This window comes from Solanum tuberosum, unplaced genomic scaffold, assembly GCF_000226075.1.
Source record: "Solanum tuberosum cultivar DM 1-3 516 R44 unplaced genomic scaffold, SolTub_3.0 scf00013, whole genome shotgun sequence".
In the NCBI taxonomy this organism is placed as follows: domain Eukaryota; kingdom Viridiplantae; phylum Streptophyta; class Magnoliopsida; order Solanales; family Solanaceae; genus Solanum; species Solanum tuberosum.
The window spans coordinates 3,313,234-3,331,659 of record NW_006238940.1 but is presented as its reverse complement, the minus strand read 5'-3'; positions in this window follow the sequence as shown (position 1 = coordinate 3,331,659).

Here is an 18,426-nt window from a genome sequence, read left to right as displayed (position 1 = left end):
TCACCAAAAAATTAGAAATCTTAGAGCGAAAGAGGAGAAAGAGTAGACTAAACCCCTTAAGAATAAGCAGAAGGTTTCTTCAGTTCCAGCCTTGAAATCGAAATATTTCTCTGTGAAATTTGTCACCAGGTATGTGGGATTTCACTAGTGGGTTCCTTTCACCCATTAGTTACCTAGAATTCAGTTTGATTCTTGATTCCCTATATATTGCATAGACCTAGAGTTTCTAGAACTTCAGATAGTTTTGATGATTTAGCTAATTTAGTGTTCGTAATCAGATTATCATGTATTCATAACAATGTTTCTTAGTCCCTTGCATGAAACTCAGAACTCTAGTGGTGTAGATTCATTTAGTTCATGAAATACACTATCTAGGATAAATAAACAGATATACATGCCCCAGTTTTCAAATGTTTTATTATCAGTACTTAATGTTGCATTTTCAGTTAGCATGTCAGAATATTAAGCTATCCAGTTATTTTAAGTTATGTTGTATCGTACACATTATAGTTAGGAGTAGGCTTAATACCAAGTTGGACTAGTGTCACTCACCCTTATAGTCAAAGAACTACGTGCCCCGTAGGCTTATAAGTCCCCTCTGAGGGCATTATATTAGTGATCACGCCAATCATGCCTTTGTACCCTCGCAAGGTATATTGGGTCCTCTCAATGGGGTGTATACATCGGACTCCACATTTAGCTCACATGATTTTATGTCGTTTAATAGTAGCTCCCACAATCAGATTCTAGTGCATTGACAAGGTTACCGGTTACATTTCAATATTCAGTTTCAGCATGTTATGTACTTGGTAATTGCATTCAGTTTAGTCATTTTTAGTATATCTCAGTATCTTTATCATGTTCAGATTATATGATTGATCAGTATGCTTTATTCAGTTATATATATATTTGTTCAGCTTTATCCTATCATGCATGCTCAGTACCTTTCAAGAACTAACGCTTACTCTGTGTTATATCTTTTCGTGATGTAGGTTCAAATCCTCAACATTCCTATCATGTGTTGATCGGTTCCCGATCTGTATTCAGCATTATTAAAGGTGAGTCCTCATACTTCGAGGACAATAAACATGTTTCCTATTTCAGTCTTCCATTTTAGTTTCAGTTTTTACTAGAGTTAGTTGGGGGCATGTCCCTGCATCTCTAATCATTTAGAGGCTATTTTAGACATAGTTAGATTCAGTTTCGGTTTTGAGTTTGATCTTCGAGTTGTTATTGTCAAATAGTATTGGGTATTCCCCATTTTAGTTAATATCATGTTTTAAGCTTCCCCACAGTATTCCTTATTTTAGTTTTACTTAGTATGCTTATGATATGCCAGCTCAGGGTTAGCTTGGTGTGACAACCTGAAAAATTAGTAGGTGGAATTAGAGCCTTACGAGTGGGTTGTTGAGTTTGTTATGAGATTTTATGTTGTAAAATGAGTTCCCGAGCTTAGGTTGAGGGGTTAAACGCCAAGGTATGACTCCCCAAGCACCAACCAAGGGTCCTTGATTAGGGATTTCATGATGAATCATGGTTAAAGTTGTATTGAGATTTAGTTTACTTGACGCTATATGACTATAATTGAGTTAGAGTGAAACATGTGGTTAGTTTACCTTGAGAATTAGATTTACATGATGACCATGTGAAGTATTGTTTGAGAGTAAGGCTTGTGATATCAAGATGACTCCTAGGGCTTTAAGGGTAAAAGCTAATAAGAATAAGCTATGGGTGTTAAGGCTTTAAGAAGGAAGCTATTATATATGTTGAATTGTATATGGCATTATTGTGAATGGACTTCATCCACATGGCCTATAATATAATTATATGAGTGTATACATGGAATGAATGTTGTAATTGGGTTATGATTATATCTATGTCTCATGTGGTGACCGCTAGATGTGTTGACTTAACATGATCCTTAAATACAAGATATGAGGGGTATGCATGATTATGATGTTATGTGCATGTTTTATAAACACTTAGAGAGTTAAGTGTTTATGATGATAATGTTGTTGTTGTGTCATTGAAAGGACAACCCCCCATGCATGAACATGACTATGATGTGACAAAGGTGTTGTTGAAAGGCTAATTCTCATAAGCACCCTTACACATGGCTATGCATGAAGTATGTATGCTTATCATAAGCTTGTTGTGTTGATTGAAAGGCTATTCTCATGAGCACACTATGATTATAATGTGAAAGGTTTACTCACATGTTGATGATTCTAAAGTTGAAAGGACATTCTCACCTAATAAATCTATGAGCTATTATGATTCTATGTTGGTTTGAGTGCCTAGTGCATTCTTTCATGAACATGAATTTATGTAAAGACTTAATATGAATATTAAAAGGAATTATGCTTAGCACTGAGTGGATATGGAAATGAGATGGAAGCTTTTATGTTAGAAAGTCCGGCTTCCCAATGTAAGTTATCTTATGAGATGGAAACCTTTTACGTTAGAAAGTTCGGGTTTCTAGTAGCAATCTTCTTATCCCATAACTATGTGCCCACATAGGTCTTTAGCTAGTGGATCCACCTAAAAGCTAATATGTTAGTTCTACCTTAGGCAAGTAGGACACCTCTTTATGGTGTGGGGGTAAGACACCGAATTCCATGTAGCTCAACATGGTCTATGTCGGTTAATGCTATATTTCCCTATATGATAAGAATATGAATTATGACAAGAACATGAGTTATGTACTATGGTTCCTCAAGAGGTTCTACTTAGTATGAATGGGGGTATGGGACTTCATTCATACATTGCACAAGTAGGCTTTGAGAGTGGGCATGGTATGTCTCTTTAATGATATGATGATTATGAGTTAAATGTATGCTTTATATGAATTATGAACATGAACATGAACTATACTTATGACTTCTTAATGAGCCTTACTTAGTGTGAGTGGGGGTATGTGACTTCACTTATACATTGCACAAGTAGACTTATAAAGGGGTTATGGTGTGGTTTCCTTATGCTATGAAGTTATATGAATTTATGTATGCATGATATGGATTGTTGCTATGAGTGACTTTATTTATTACAAGTTATGGACATGAATGTCTCCTTGTCTATGAGTGTTGGCTATGGATAAGGTCAAGGTATGTTATGGATGATTATGGTGGCCTAAAAGTGAGACTTAGTGTAGATAGGATTATGGGATCCTATCTATGCATTGCACAAGTGTAGCTTGGGGTTGCTTATGTGATAGTTCTATTATGATGAGATGATCTTGGCATGTAATTATGTATGTGAACTATGTCTTGTGAAGATTGGAGTATGTATTATGTTTATGTTGGAGACTATGCTTTGTGATTATGATGATATCCTTTATACTATGATGAATTGTACATGATTTTTCTTATGTGCTACATTCTCCAACCATTTCAAAGATGGTGTTCAAAAGTGGCATATAGCATGGTTTCAACTAAAATGTCCCTTTTTGCATGTTTTAAGGATTTTTATGCATGGCTTCCATACTTGGTACATTTTGTGCTAACCCATATTTCTACATTTTCTAGAAGTGTAGGGTTTGGTGATATCAGATTCTACCCTCGTGACTAGGACCATAGTAGATCAAGAAGAAGAAGATTAGTGAGCCCTTATAGTATTCGAGGTCTTGACCATATGTCCTTTATGTCTTTCTTTTATGTTTTTGACTTATGTAAGGGCTGTGTCCCTAAGATTGTATTCAAGAGTTTTAATCCAAGTATTATAGATGGTTTGAGACATGGTGTTATAGACTCTCTCATTATATAAAAGATTTCGATTGTGAAGAAAAGTTTTAAATTTTTGCACTTTTTCCTATGCTCTTATGTTACGATATGCTATGAGGCTTCTCGGAGCCTTGTACACCATGTTACGTCTGGGGTGTAGGCTCGGGTCGTGACAAACATGGTATCAGAGCACAAGATTTTGGGATGGTTTTAGGATCTCTCAAACCACGTCTACTTTTGGACTAACAAATGCCCCTGCAGCTTTCATGGAATTAATGAACAGGGTGTTCAAACATTATTTAGACTTGTTCATCATCGTCTTTATCAATGATATCCTCATTTATTCTCAGAGTGAGGAGGAGCATGTGACTCATCTGAAGTTCGCCAATTATTTGTAAGTTCAACAAATGTGAATTCTGGTTACAACCGGTTTTTTCCTTCGTCATGTGGTATCTAGCAAAGGGATCTGAGTGGATTCTCAGAAGATTGAGGTAGTACAGCATTGGCCCAGACCTACCTCTCCAACAATTATTAGGAGTTTCTTAGGTTTGGCTAGTTATTAAAGGAGATTTGTTGAAGGATTTTAATCCATAGCTTCCCTATTGATCAAGTTGACTAATAAGAAGGTAAAATTTAAGTGGTCAATGAAATAGTCAGGTTGCATGCGGTTCCCTTGTCTATCATATCATATAAAGCTCCTCAGTTTACCCCTTGACTATGGGTAGTGTAGCACACATTGAGGAATAAAGAAAAGAGCTAGCCAAAGATGTTCAGTGGCTTACTCGCTTAGGAGTTTGCCTTATGGACACCTCAGATAGTGTGGTGATAGTTCAAAATGGATCAGAATATTCATTGGTAGCGGAGGTTAAGGGAAAAAATGATAGTGATCTTATATTACTTCAGTTGAAAGGTGCAGTTCATCAACAAAAAGTTGAGATTTTCTCCCAGGTGGAGATGGTGTACTTCGTTACCAGGGTCGTTTATGTGTTCCTAATGTGAGTGAGTTCAGGTAGCAGAACCTTAAAGAAGATCTTAACTCCAGGTATTTCATTCATCCAGGTTCCACTAAGATGCATCGTGATCTACGGGAAGTCTCTTGGTGGAATGGCATGAAGAGGGACATAGCAGATTTTGTGGCTAAGTGTCCTAATTGTCAATAGGTGAAGGTAGAACATCAGAAACCAGGAGGTATCACTCAAGAGATTAACATTCCTATATGGAAGTGGGAAGTGATAAACATGGACTTTATTACGGGTTTACCTCGTACTCGCAGATAACATGACTCCATTTGGGTGATAGTAGACAGAATCACTAAGTCCGCTCACTTCTTGGTTGTCAAGACTACAGATTCAGCGGAGGACTAAGCCAAATTCTACATCAATGAAATAGTCAGGTTGCATGCGGTTCCCTTGTCTATCATATCATATAAAAATCCTCAGTTTACCCCTCATTTCTGGAAATCGTTTCAGAAAGGTCTTGGTACTCAAATAAATCTCAATACAGCATTTCATCCACAGGTGGATGGTCAGGCAGAACGTACAATTCAGACCTTAGAGGACATGTTGAGAGCTTGCATGATGGATTTCAAGGTCAGTTGGGATTATCACCTACCTCTCATAGAATTCGCCTATAATAACAACTTCCATTTCCAGTGTTCTGATGGCCCCGTATGAGGCACTATATATGCGTAGATGTAGATCCCTAATTGGTTGGTTTGAAGTAGGTGAAGAAGCCCTGATTGGGCCAAATTTGGTTCATAAGTGTATGGAGAAAGTTCAGCTCATCAGAGATAGATTAAAGACAGCCAGAGTCATCAGTAGTCCTATGCAGATGTGAGGAGAAGGGACTTAGAGTTTGAAATGGATGATTGGGTTTTCCTGAAGGTGTCACCTATGAAGGGGGTGATGAGATTTGGCAAGAAAGGGAAGCTCAGTCCTAGATATGTAGGTCTTTACAGAATTCTGAAGGGTTGGTAATGTGGCATATGAGTTAGAGTTGCCAACAGAACTAGTAGGGGTTCATCCAGTCTTTCACATTTCCTTTTTGAAGAAGTGTGTGGGTGATCTTGAATCAATGGTACCATTAGAGAGTGTGGCTGTGAAGGATAGTCTCACTTATTGTCACGACCCAGGGGTACCCCCTAGATGTAACAAGGTGTACTCAACACTGGAAGGTCTCATACAAGCCACTTAGCATATCATAACATAGGATAAAAGAAATGATGCGGAAATTTTAAAACTTCATCCATAAAATAAAAGTCTTTTATAAAAGCAAGCGGAAGTCTAGACTTGTCCCATTATAGTCATCTATTACAATACTTGAATCAAAAGTAGGGTCACATCCTTTCAACAAAATCTAAAAATGAAATACTAGAAAGAAACTACAAATGACTCATATGACCTTGAATCATGAGGTCTCACCAACTAGCAAGGAGAATGATAAATTCCAAGCTCTAGCCACAATGTAACCTAATTGAGTGACAATCCCTACACTTGAGGAAAATGTAGAAAAATATGGGTTAGTACAAAAATGCACCAATTATGATAGTCATGCATAAAAACCTTGAAAACATGCTAAAAAGGACATTTTAGTGTAAAAGCATGCACTTTACCAAGTTTGAGAACCATCATGCACGTTAATATAAAAGTGTAAGTCACAATCATATGCAACATATAGATCATCATAGCATAATAGAACTATCTCATAAGTAACCGTAAGTTATACTTGTGCAATGTATAGATAAGATTCCATAATCCCATCTATAATAAGTACCACTTTTATTCCACCATAACCATACTCACCATTATTTGATATCATCCTTAGTTAATACTCATAGACAAGGAAAGATTCACCTTTAATAATTCGTAACAAGGAAAACAACTCATAGGAACAATCCACATTAAGCATACATCATTTCATAAACCATCATAACATAAGAGAGACACACCATAACTACTCTCTAAGCCTACTTATGCAATGCATGAATGAGATCCCATACTCCCATCCACACTAAGTGGAGTTCTTGAGAAGCCATAATTCATAAAAATTCATTGTGGGGGTAAGCCTTAACTAACATAGACCATCTGAGCTTAACATGGAATTCGGTGTTACCCACACCGAAAAGGGTGTCCTACTTGCCTAAGGAAGAACCATTAACTTAGCTTAGGTGGATCCACTAGCTCAAGACCTATGAGGGCACATAGTTATGGGATAAAGAGATTCCTACTAGATACCCCCTCTCAACTTACGTATGGGCATCCATCTCAGGAGATTTCTACTAGAATCCCCGCCTCAACTCATGTGAGGGCTTCCATCACATATCAATATCCACTCAGTGCTAAGCATTATTCCCCACTGAGTACTTATCATTTCATTACTTGAGTTCATTATTATGGAAGAATGTATCAACACTCAATCCAACATCATTCATGAGATAGCTCCTAGATTCAATAGGTGAGAATAGCCTTTCAACCTAAGAATACCCATATTGTGAGAAAACATTTCACAACATGTCATCATCATTCATAAGTGTATAATTACGAATAGCCTTTCAATCAACACAACATCATTATCATAATCCTGGAAACTTCATTCATAAGTGTGTGTGAGAATTTCCTTTCAACAACACCACAATTAAATCATAGTCATAATCACTTTACTCTCAAAGTATTCATAAAGCATATACATAAATCTCATAATCATGCATAATTCTCATGAATTACCCTTCAAGGGCCATAAATCATTATTCATCAACACATCTAGAATTACTAAATTAGACATGGATAATATCATAATTCAAGTAATCAATTCATTACATTCATAATTCTATAACATTCTACTTGCATCAATCAATACCCACACTTTGAGATCCTAATTGGGAAAGTAGGGAAATTCATGGATTCTTGATGAATTCAACCTAAAATATTGTGAAATCTTCAATATATTCATAAATAAACATAATTCAATCATTAAAAATTAATTTGAAAGGAATCCATGAGATTGAAGTCAAAATCCTAGCTTTTGGGATTTCCTACTTTGAAATTGGGGGTTTTGAAGGGGGATCCATGGGTGAAGGATACCCATGGATTAAGAGATACCATACCTTATTGAATATTTCCCACGAATTTGAGGAGAAAAGTGTGATTCTTCAACCCTAGGTTCACCTTTCTTCAATTCTTCCTTGGAGTTCTAGAGAGAGTTTATTTGGGGAAAGTTGGTTATTGATTTGGGTTTTGGGATTTTTTGAGGTGACTGGGTTGGTTAATGACTTAAAAATACTTATATATGTATAGTAAGACTATACAAAACGACCTCACTTAATACTAATTAAAAATGAAATTACCTAAAAACCCCTAGGTGGCCCATTTTGGGTAGTTTCTAGGGGCTGTTTTGGGTTCCCCCTTAAGGACCCTTAGTTGGTCCTTGGGGGGTCGTACCTTGACGTTTAACCCCTAAACACTCATTCCAAGTACGAGAATCAAATTTTACAACTCTACCACTTACGACAAGCTCTAGTTAAGCCTACTAGTTTTTGGGGTGTTACATTATCTCCCCCTTGGGATCATTCGTCCTCGAATGTCGATCAGACACCTTACGGACTTAAAAACTCAAGACTAGCATCCCATCATGCATGAAACATCAAAATAATGAACAATGCAAAGGATGAAACATCAACTCCATCTCAACATACTCAATGCAACACAAGGAAGTAGGAACTACATCTAACAACCCATTATGCATGAAAACCTCAACATTTTTCAAATTCATTGGAGGAACTACCTTCTCCAACTAAAAGCATGCTCAACACAATAACATGAAGAAAATTATGCAATTACTCTCAAAAGCATACTAAAGCATGTTTAACAATTCAGCTCATGAAACATATAGGCAACTCATACTAAATGCACAACAACATGAGGAACACATAAATCATAAAAACTCATTTTATTTCTAAACATGAATTTCTCAAGAACATGTGTATCATAATGAGATCATGGAAACTTCTAAAATACACATGACTCCAAAACATAAAACAAGCCACAAAGAACTCTTTGTCTCAAGCTAGAATAGGAATAGAAGAAAGATATGAGGATATTAGGACTCTCAACAATCTTGCTATCTAAGCACAACATCTCCCCCTTTGGAGAAAGCCCCCTTACTAATACCTCAAGTTCTACTTCCTTCAAACAATCCCAAGGCATAACCAAAAACCCATAATTACCATTCCGGGTTCTAAAATCAATAGAGGTATAACAAGGATGCATCCAACTCTACCAAGGCTAACATCAAAGTCTAAAAAATAGCATAGGGATCTTAATAAAACATTTACATATTTAGGGAACTATCAACATACCGGTGTCTTTATCTGGAGAGTCTTCTTGGTCCTTTCTAGACCAGATTGCATAGAAGCGACAATACTTGGGAGCATTGGGATCCAGACCATTAAGAGAATCTTGCTTGGCCTCTCTCCCTTTTTCCATGAGCACCGAGAAATCCCTCATCTTGTGACCTTTCTTTCCACACCCAAAACAACAATCCGTGCCGGCTAAGCACTTATCCGCATGTTCCTTTCCACATTTGGAACATGTAGATCTTCAAAAAAAAACCGCATCCATTTCCTCCTTGAGATTTAGGGTTAGAAACCCTATCCTTTTTTACCATTGGGGGAGAATTGGAGGAATCTTGGTTGGAGGACCTCTCTTTGAACCTTGGTTGACCTTGTTCATCAGACCTAACTCTTTTTACCTCTCTATTCTTTCTCTTAAGTTTTGACTCCTCAATTTGTTGGGTATACATCATAAGCCTAGAGATATCCATGTCATGATGGAGCATTGTCGTACGACATTCTTCTCCAACTAAGTTGGACACACCCGTCAAAAACCTACTTATCTCATCCCTCAGATCTGCCACCATAGATGGAGCATACTTGGATAGTTGGGTAAATTTCAAGGCATACCCCTTAACACTCATGCTACCTTGCCTAAGGTTTATGAATTATTCCACCTTAACTTCCTTGAACTCTCAGGGAAAGAACCTATCAAGAAATGCTTTCTTAAACACCTCCCAATCTATTGGACCCCCTCCTACCGGCCTATTTCTCTTCCATTGATTATACCAAACCTGTGCAACACTTTTTAATTGGTAAGCGGCTAACTTCGCTTTCTCTACCGAAGTCACCCCCTTGGCATCAAGTATTTTATAAACCTCTTCCACAAATTCTTGAGGATTCTCCCCCATTTCGGAACTAAGAAACTTGAGAGGGTTCATTCTTGCAAAGTCTCTCAATCTAGAAGTCGCGGAATTCACATTAGGGTTCACATGAGTCCCAACATATCTATTGGCATGGGCCGTCATGGCTTGGGCCAACATTAGAAAAGCCGACCTAACCTCCACATCTGACATAGCTGAATGATTAATCGGAGATTGATTGGCTTGATGAGGAGCTTCTTCATTCACATTGTCACCCTTCATTCTTCTAGCATTAGTCCTTCGTGTATTCATATCATGAAGATGAAAGAGAAAGATTAGGAGAGGACTTTTTAGGGCTAAACTTTACGGCACGACTTAAGAGTAATGAAAGAAATGTGGTTTCCTAAGCATCTTATAGCCTCTCATTCATAAATGTGGCGCGCTTCACAGTACGAACAAGACTCTACTAGACGTGGCTTATGAGACATCATCCTAGAATCATTCTAAACCTTGTGCTCTAATAACCAAGTTTGTCAAGACCCAAAGGTACCCCCTAGATGTAACAAGGCGTACTCAACCCCGAAAGGTCTCATTAAAGCCCCTTAGCATATCATAACATAAGATAAAATAAATGATGTAGAAATTTTATAACTTTATCCATACAATAGATGTCTTTTATAAAAGCAAGCAGAAGTCTAGACATGTCTCATTATAGCCATCTATTACAATACTTGAATCAAAAGTAAGGTCACATCCCTTTCAAAAAAATCCCAAAATAAAATACTAGAAAGAAACTACAAATGACTCTTACGTCCTTGAATCATGAGGACTCACCAACTAGCAAGGAGAATGATCAATTCCAAGCTCTAGCCACAATGGGAACCAAATTGAGTGCTAATCCCTACACATGGGAAAATGTAGAAAAACATGGATTAGTACAAAAATGCACTAAGTATGATAGCCATGCACAAAAACCTTGAAAACATGCTAAAAAGGACATTTTAGTGGAAAAGCATGCACTTTACCAAGTTTGAGAATCATCGTGCACATCAGTATAAAAAAACATAAGTCACAAGCATATTCAACATATAGATCATCATAGCATAATAGAACCATCTCATAAGTAACCCTAAGTTATACTTGTGCAATGCATAGATAAGATCCCATAATCCCATCTATACTAAGTACAACTTTTAGGCCACCATAACCATACTCAACATTCTTTGATATCATCATTAGTTAATACTCATAGACAAGGAAACATTCACCTTTAATAATTCGTATAAGGAAAGAAACTCATAGCAACAATCCACATTAAACATACATCATTTCATAAACCTTCATAACATAAGAGGGACACACCATAACTACTCTCAAAGCCTACTTGTTTAATGCATGAATGAGATCTCATACTCCCACCCACACTAACTAGAGCTTCTTGAGAAGCCATAGTTCATAATAATTCATTGTGGGGGTAAGCCTTAACCGACATAAACCATGTGAGATAAACATGGAATCCGGTGTTACCCACACCGAAAAAGGTGTCCTTGCCTAAGGTAGAACCATTAACTTAGCTTAGGTGGACCCAATAGCTAAAGACCTATGAGGGAACATAGTTATAGGATAAGGAGATTGCTACTAGATACCCTACCTCAACTCACGTATGGGCATCCATCTCAAGAGATTGCTACTAGATACCCCACCTCAACTCATGTGAGATCTTCCATCTCATATCAATATCCACTCGGTACTAAGCATTATTCCCCACTGAGTACTTATCATTTCATTACTTGAGTTCATTATTATGGAAGAATGTATCAATAATCAATCAAACATCTTTCATAAGATAGATCCCAGATTCAATAGGTGAGAATAGCCTTTCAACCTAAGAATCCCCATATTGTGAGAAAACCTTTCACAACATGTCATCATCATTCATAAGTGTATAATTGAGAATAGTCTCTCAATCAACACAACATCATTATCATAATCATGGAAACTTCATTCATACTTCATTCATAAGTGTGTTTGTGTGTGTGAGAGAGAATAAACTTTCAACAACACCACAATTACATCATAGTCATAATCTCTTTACTCTCAAAGTGTTCTTAAAGCATATACATAAATCTCATAATCATGCATAATTCTCACAAATTACCCTTCAAGGGCCATAGATCATGATTCATCAAAACATCTAGAATTACTACATTAGACATGGATAATAACATATTTAAAGTAATTAATTCATTACATTCATAATTCTATAACATTCTACTTGCATCAATCAATACCCACACTTTGAGATCCTAATTGGGAAAATAGGGAAATTCATGGATTCTTGAGGAATTCAACTTAAAATTATCAGTATATTCATAAACAAAAATAATTAAATCATTAAAAATGAATTTGAAAGGAATCCATATGATTGAAGTCAGACCTTAGCTTTTGGGATTTCTTACTTTGAAATTGAGGGTTTTGAAGGGGCTCCATGGGTGAAGGCTACCCATCGATGAAGAGATACCATACCTTATTGAAGATTTCCCATGAATTTTAGGAGAAAACCTTAATTCTTCAACCCTATCTTTACCTTTCTTCTTCTTCTTCCTTGGAGTTCTAAAAAGAGTTTATTTAGGGAAAGTTGGTTATTGATTTGGGTTTTGGGATTTTATGACGTGAATGGGTTGGTTAATGACTTAAAAGACTTATATATGTGTATTAAAACTTTACAAAATGACCTCACTTAATACTTATTAAAAGGGAAATTACCTAAAAACCCCTAACCTTAACCGCCTCTAAGACAGTTCACAGGTCCCCATCCATGACCCCCACCTAAAGGGCGTGGACTGACCCACAGACCATACTGGTGGGGCATGGGTTGGGGTATGCAACTCTAATGTTGGTCCCTTGACCCACTACACCTAACCATGGGGTGTGGGTCCACCTACCAGGCGTGAGTCCCATCCGTAGGTGGCCCATTTTGGGCAGTTTCTAAGGGCTGTTTTGGGTCCCCCCCTTAAGGACCCTTGGTAGGTCCTTGGGGGGTTTTTTAACTTGATGTTTAACCCCTAAACCCTTCATTCTAAGTACCAAAAGCAAATTTTAAGACTCTACCACTTAAGACAAGCTCTCGTTAAGCCTACTAGTTTCCGGGGTGTTACACTTTTGAAGAAGTACCAGTTGAAATTCTTGACCATTAGGTTCGTAGGTTGAGAAATAAGGAAGTCCCTTCAGTAATCGTTTTATGGAGGAGTCAGTCTGTAGAGGGAGCTTGTAACACCCCGGGGAATGGTAGGATAAACTAGAGCCTCATGGTGTGGGTTAGAGTAACCTTAATGCAACGACTAGGCTGTCTTAAAGCTTAAATGGTTAAGGAAGGAGTCTAGGGTGAAGTCTAGGACCTTAAACTACCTAAGAAAAATGAAGGAAAACAAGAGTGACCTCAAGGACATTCGGCGATGGGAAGTAGCTTCGCCCATGAGCCTTGGCGATGCGCCAAAGGGGCTCTCCTCGCCTAGAGGAAAGCCTCCTCACTAACCTGAGCTACTGTAACAAAGGGCGAGAAGGGTTGAGGATCGCCCAAAGGGTTGACGATTCGCCCAACATCCCTCCTCATCACCCAAGTGAGCTGCCCCCTTAGGTGACTTACTATTAAATTGGACGAGATCAAGGTACATTAGGTGAGTCGCCTAAGTGCCTTCGCGATCCAAAAGGTGCCAATGGGCAAACTTCAGTGTGGAAAGGCAAAAATTTGGAGTTTAATGAAAGATCTTTAAGTATATCTTTCCTAAACTAAAACCAACACTTTCTACTCTTTTCCTACCAAATATAAATAATTTTTATAGTCAAATTCTCCCTTTTTAATCACTCTTAAAAAGAAATAAAAGAAGACCCAAATCCTTTCAATATTTCTCTCTATAGAAGTTCCTCCATTAAAGAACACCAAAAACTTGAAGATTAGGGTTCAAGCTCCAAGATTTTCACTCCAATTCGTGGGCAAGGCTTCTATTAAGGTATGGGAATATTGATTCATGGATTAGTTTTTTCATGAAGCCCTTCAAAACTCTTATTTCGAAATTGGTATCTTGACTAAAAAATAGGGTTTCTATTCTAGCCATGGGTTCATCCTAAAAACGTTTTCATTATGTTGTTTGACTTATATCATGGATGAATTGATTTGAAGTGGTGATTTCTATTGTAAAAATCCCCATCAACCCATGTGCACCCCAAGATCCCAATTTCATGAATGTTAGGGAAGGTATTGATGCAAGATGATTACTATGAATTGTATCTATGATTATTTAGTTGTTGAATCTTGTTTTCTCATGCCTATTGTAGTATCTTTAGGTGAAATTATGATACTTGATTCATGACCTTGAAAAGGGGTAAACTTCCAAGGTTATGTACATGTTGAGGAATGTTGTATATTAACTTGGGATTTACTTGAAGGGTAAAGGTTCTATGCCAATTGTGCAAAGTGAGGTATTGGAGAATGGTCTTTCTTCCCTTATCCCTTACATATGATGTTGCATAAGTTGCTTAGAACGATGTTAATGTATTGTGTTGATTGAAATTATAGTTCTCATGAAGACACTATGAATGTTAATGTGAAAGTTCTACTCAGATGCTAATGTTGATTCTAGGTTGAAAGTGCATTCTCACCTTAATGAATCTATGAGCTACTTATTGAATTGTATCGAATGAAGGGTGAAATAATCCTTCACACATGTAGATACAATTGAAAGTCTAATGATATTAATTTGGGAAATAATACTCAGCACCGAGTGGATATGACCAATAAGGAAAAGACCCTCCCGTTAATGCAAGAGGTTGGGTCATCTTAGCAACTCATGAGATGGGGACTTCTCCGTTAATGCAAGAGGTAGGGTTCCTAGAAGAAATCTCCCTATCCCATAACTATGTGCCAACATAGGATTTAGCTAGTGGATCCACCTTATAGCTATATACTTAGTTCTACCTTAAGCAAGTAGAACACCTCTTTACGGTGTGGGGTTTAGACACCGGATTCCATGTAGCTCTCATGGTCTATGTTCGTTATGGTTGTTTTTACCCTAAAGAAGTATACGTGATGTCAAATAAAGAACCCAACTTGTAGGTTGGGGTCGATCCCACGAGGAATATGGTTTAGACTTAAACTTAACTTAGGATTATATTCGTTTAGTCAACGTATTTCTGAGACAAGTAAGTAATAGGGGGGCGGGGTTGTTAAACAAATAATCGATTGTAGTTAGTTAACAAACGAACAAGATTCAAACTTTGTTATTATCAATAAGAGAGAGAAACTAGGGTGTACATGTTCCCCATAAGCTCATAACGTAGTAATCCTAGTAATAGTAATCCTTTCCTAGGGTATTACATGCAAAGTGATGAGTTATGTATCTCTAATTCCTTGGTTCGGTAACTAGAGAATTTCAACCCACACCTTGGTCCGGCTACATGTGTATAATTTACTTACGCTTACCTTTACCTCATAATAGACATCACATTAATATATGACTTAGTTTTCACCCTCACACCAATTGACATTACACTATTAGATAGTATCACACTAAATCTATGTTGATAATTCTTTTCTTATTTAACTACCTCCTTGGTCCGGCAAGTAAGCAACAAGGCGAGTTCTAACGTTGGCCACCGTTAAAAAGACTTTTAAACGAAAGAATTATCAATGCATGCAACAACACTATTCAAGAATTACTTAGTTACTATTCATACTTTGTTAATCGCTCATGGTTCTTCACAACCGTAGTTATGGATTTAGTTACCCATAGTAGCAAGAACACAATTCATATTTTTAGATGAAGAAATCATGAACTTACGCAATAAGTAGAAGAAACCCAGAATCTCAACTTGAATTTCAAAGTAAAAATCTTCAAAACCAACTTAGGAAATCAAGAATTGCTAAAGTTGCAAGTTAATCTCCAACGCCAAAAACTAGAACTAAAGTAATAGTGTCTAACCCCCAAAAATGAGGTTTACATCCCCTATTTATATAAAAACATGTCCTAATTAAAAAGGAAACAGAATAAGGAAATAAAGTTTCTGGACGCAGTTGTCATTGATGAGACTGACTTACGGACCGTTGTCTGACCTACAGTCCGTAGGTCCCTTCCGTGGTTTGGGACTTGGGAAAATTTTCAGAAGCTTGGAACTCCACTCACAGTAACGAATGACGGCTCAACAACACGAATCGTGACTTGATCCACGGTCCATTGATCCCCCTCCGTGGTCTCATACTTAGTTTGATAAAAATCAGTGGAACAACTTCTCTGATTCAGTTGACACACCTGTAGGACGGCCCATAGGTCGAACTACGGTCCGTCGATCATGGTCGTGGTTCCAAACTTAGTCAGGAATTCCCTGATTGTTTGTTCAAGCCTTTCCCATCAATCTACGCCCTGCACCTACGGAACGTGACTGGACCTACGGTTCATAGGTGGCAATTTCTACAACATTTCTTCAGTTATCTCCTAACTTCCACGTCCGAACTTATTTCCTACAAACAATATCAAAACACATTAATACCAATACAAAATGGCTCTAAATACACAACTCTTAAGTGAAATGTATTAAGAATACCGTAAAATTCACGGTATATCACATATCATATGGAATATTACAAAAGGCTTAGGCACATATAGCTATATAAGGTTTTCAAAAGTTAGTAGAGACCATGCATATCCAACCACTATTGACTTTCTTACAAAACATAATCCATAAAACAAGGACTACATTTCCTTTACCAATTAAATATAATATTTATAAAGGAACTACTAAACAAATTAAGATCCACAAATAACTCATTTTTTAACATTGTTAAATAATATTATGGTTCATAAACCAAGCCTCTAAGAATCAACATAAAGTTAATTCTCTTGAATAGACACTTAGTCTTGTGACTGAAAAGCATTGTCAGACATTGGATGAGAACAAGCACTTCATGCTTAAAACAATGAAGTTGTCACAACCCAAAGTACACACTAGACTTGACATGACATATAGGACCTCGAGAGGCCCTACACAAGCCACTTGACATACATACAACACAAAATAATAGAGAAGTAGAGTTTAACAAGAAAGTGTCATATGAGGATTCTTTGACATAAAAGTGGAAGTCTAATTATAGTCTTGACAAGCCAATCTAATACATCCAAACAATGGTTAGGAAGTAACCCATACACTACGTAAAACATAAGAAAGCATTGTAAAGGTGTCATGGTCCTCAAAACATGAGGACTCGCCACGTCTTTAATGATCAATCTATCAACTAGACACGAGTGGGAGTAGGAGAAGTGTCTGATCCTACTATTATTAAATATTGTAGGCACAAGTATGTATAAGCACATTGAATGTAATACTTATGGGGAAATGCATAAAAACATGAAACATGACCATATGAGAAAATTAGAACATGATATACATGGCCAAGCTAACTCATATTATAAGCCTTTAAAAGAATCATAAGTTATAACCATGATCATTGTATCTTAAAACATTAAGAAAGCTTCATCAAACCTTTAAAGTAACTTGGTTCATATTGTTGGATGTTAACAGTTAACTGACATAGACCACATGAGTTATAACGTGGAATCTTGCAGCTTACTCCCACACCAGAAAAGATTTCCTATTTTCAAAGGTAACGACCATACACATCTAGCTTAGGTAAATCCACTAGCTATGTTACTTATGACAAATCCTATGGGGGAATGTAGATAGGGAAAAATATATTTCTATTAGAGACACGACCTCTACTAATATGAAAGCATCAATCTACATGTTCTCTCGGTGTAACACTCAAGATTTGAGAAAGGCTAGGAACTGGGTCTAACGGGCTTGTTAAGAACCCAAAACTGGACCATGTGATGAGGACCCTCTATGCAGCCCTAGACGGGTCGTGAAGTGGACCACGATCTATTATGGTGCCCGTGACAAGAAGGCTGAACCTGCCTCAAGAAGGTTCCCTCCCATGGACCCCTAGAAGGGTAGTGAAGAGGGAGACGGGCCATTAAAGTGGTAGCGAAGGGGGTCCGGTCAGTAAGGGTTCTCCCCTAGCCACTGGTCAAGGGCCATAGGTGTCAAAACAACCAGTGAAGCCGCACAGGGACCGTGAAGTTGTCCGTGAAAGGTTTTTATTAGACTTAGGATATAGGGTCAACTTCAAACGGTCATATTTTTTAGCACAAAATGAATTAGGTGGCCCATGACCTATTAAATTTAAGATCTCAAAGTCCCTTTTGAACGCCACCGTGTTTGCCTAATCCAAGGTCGGAGTAAAAACTTATGCCCAAATATTTTGTGTAGCTTGAATCTCCTCATAACACCTTTCAATACCACTCATACATTAAATTCCCTACCTATCATCAGAGAAAACATAACAATAACCCTCTCCCTAGATATATGGGTCATATGCTTTTCTAGAATTAAGAAGTTTCACACAATACTAAGCTTAAATTTTGCCTCTCTGTTCAAGTGTGTGTAAGGGAGGTTTTGTGCCTTCCTA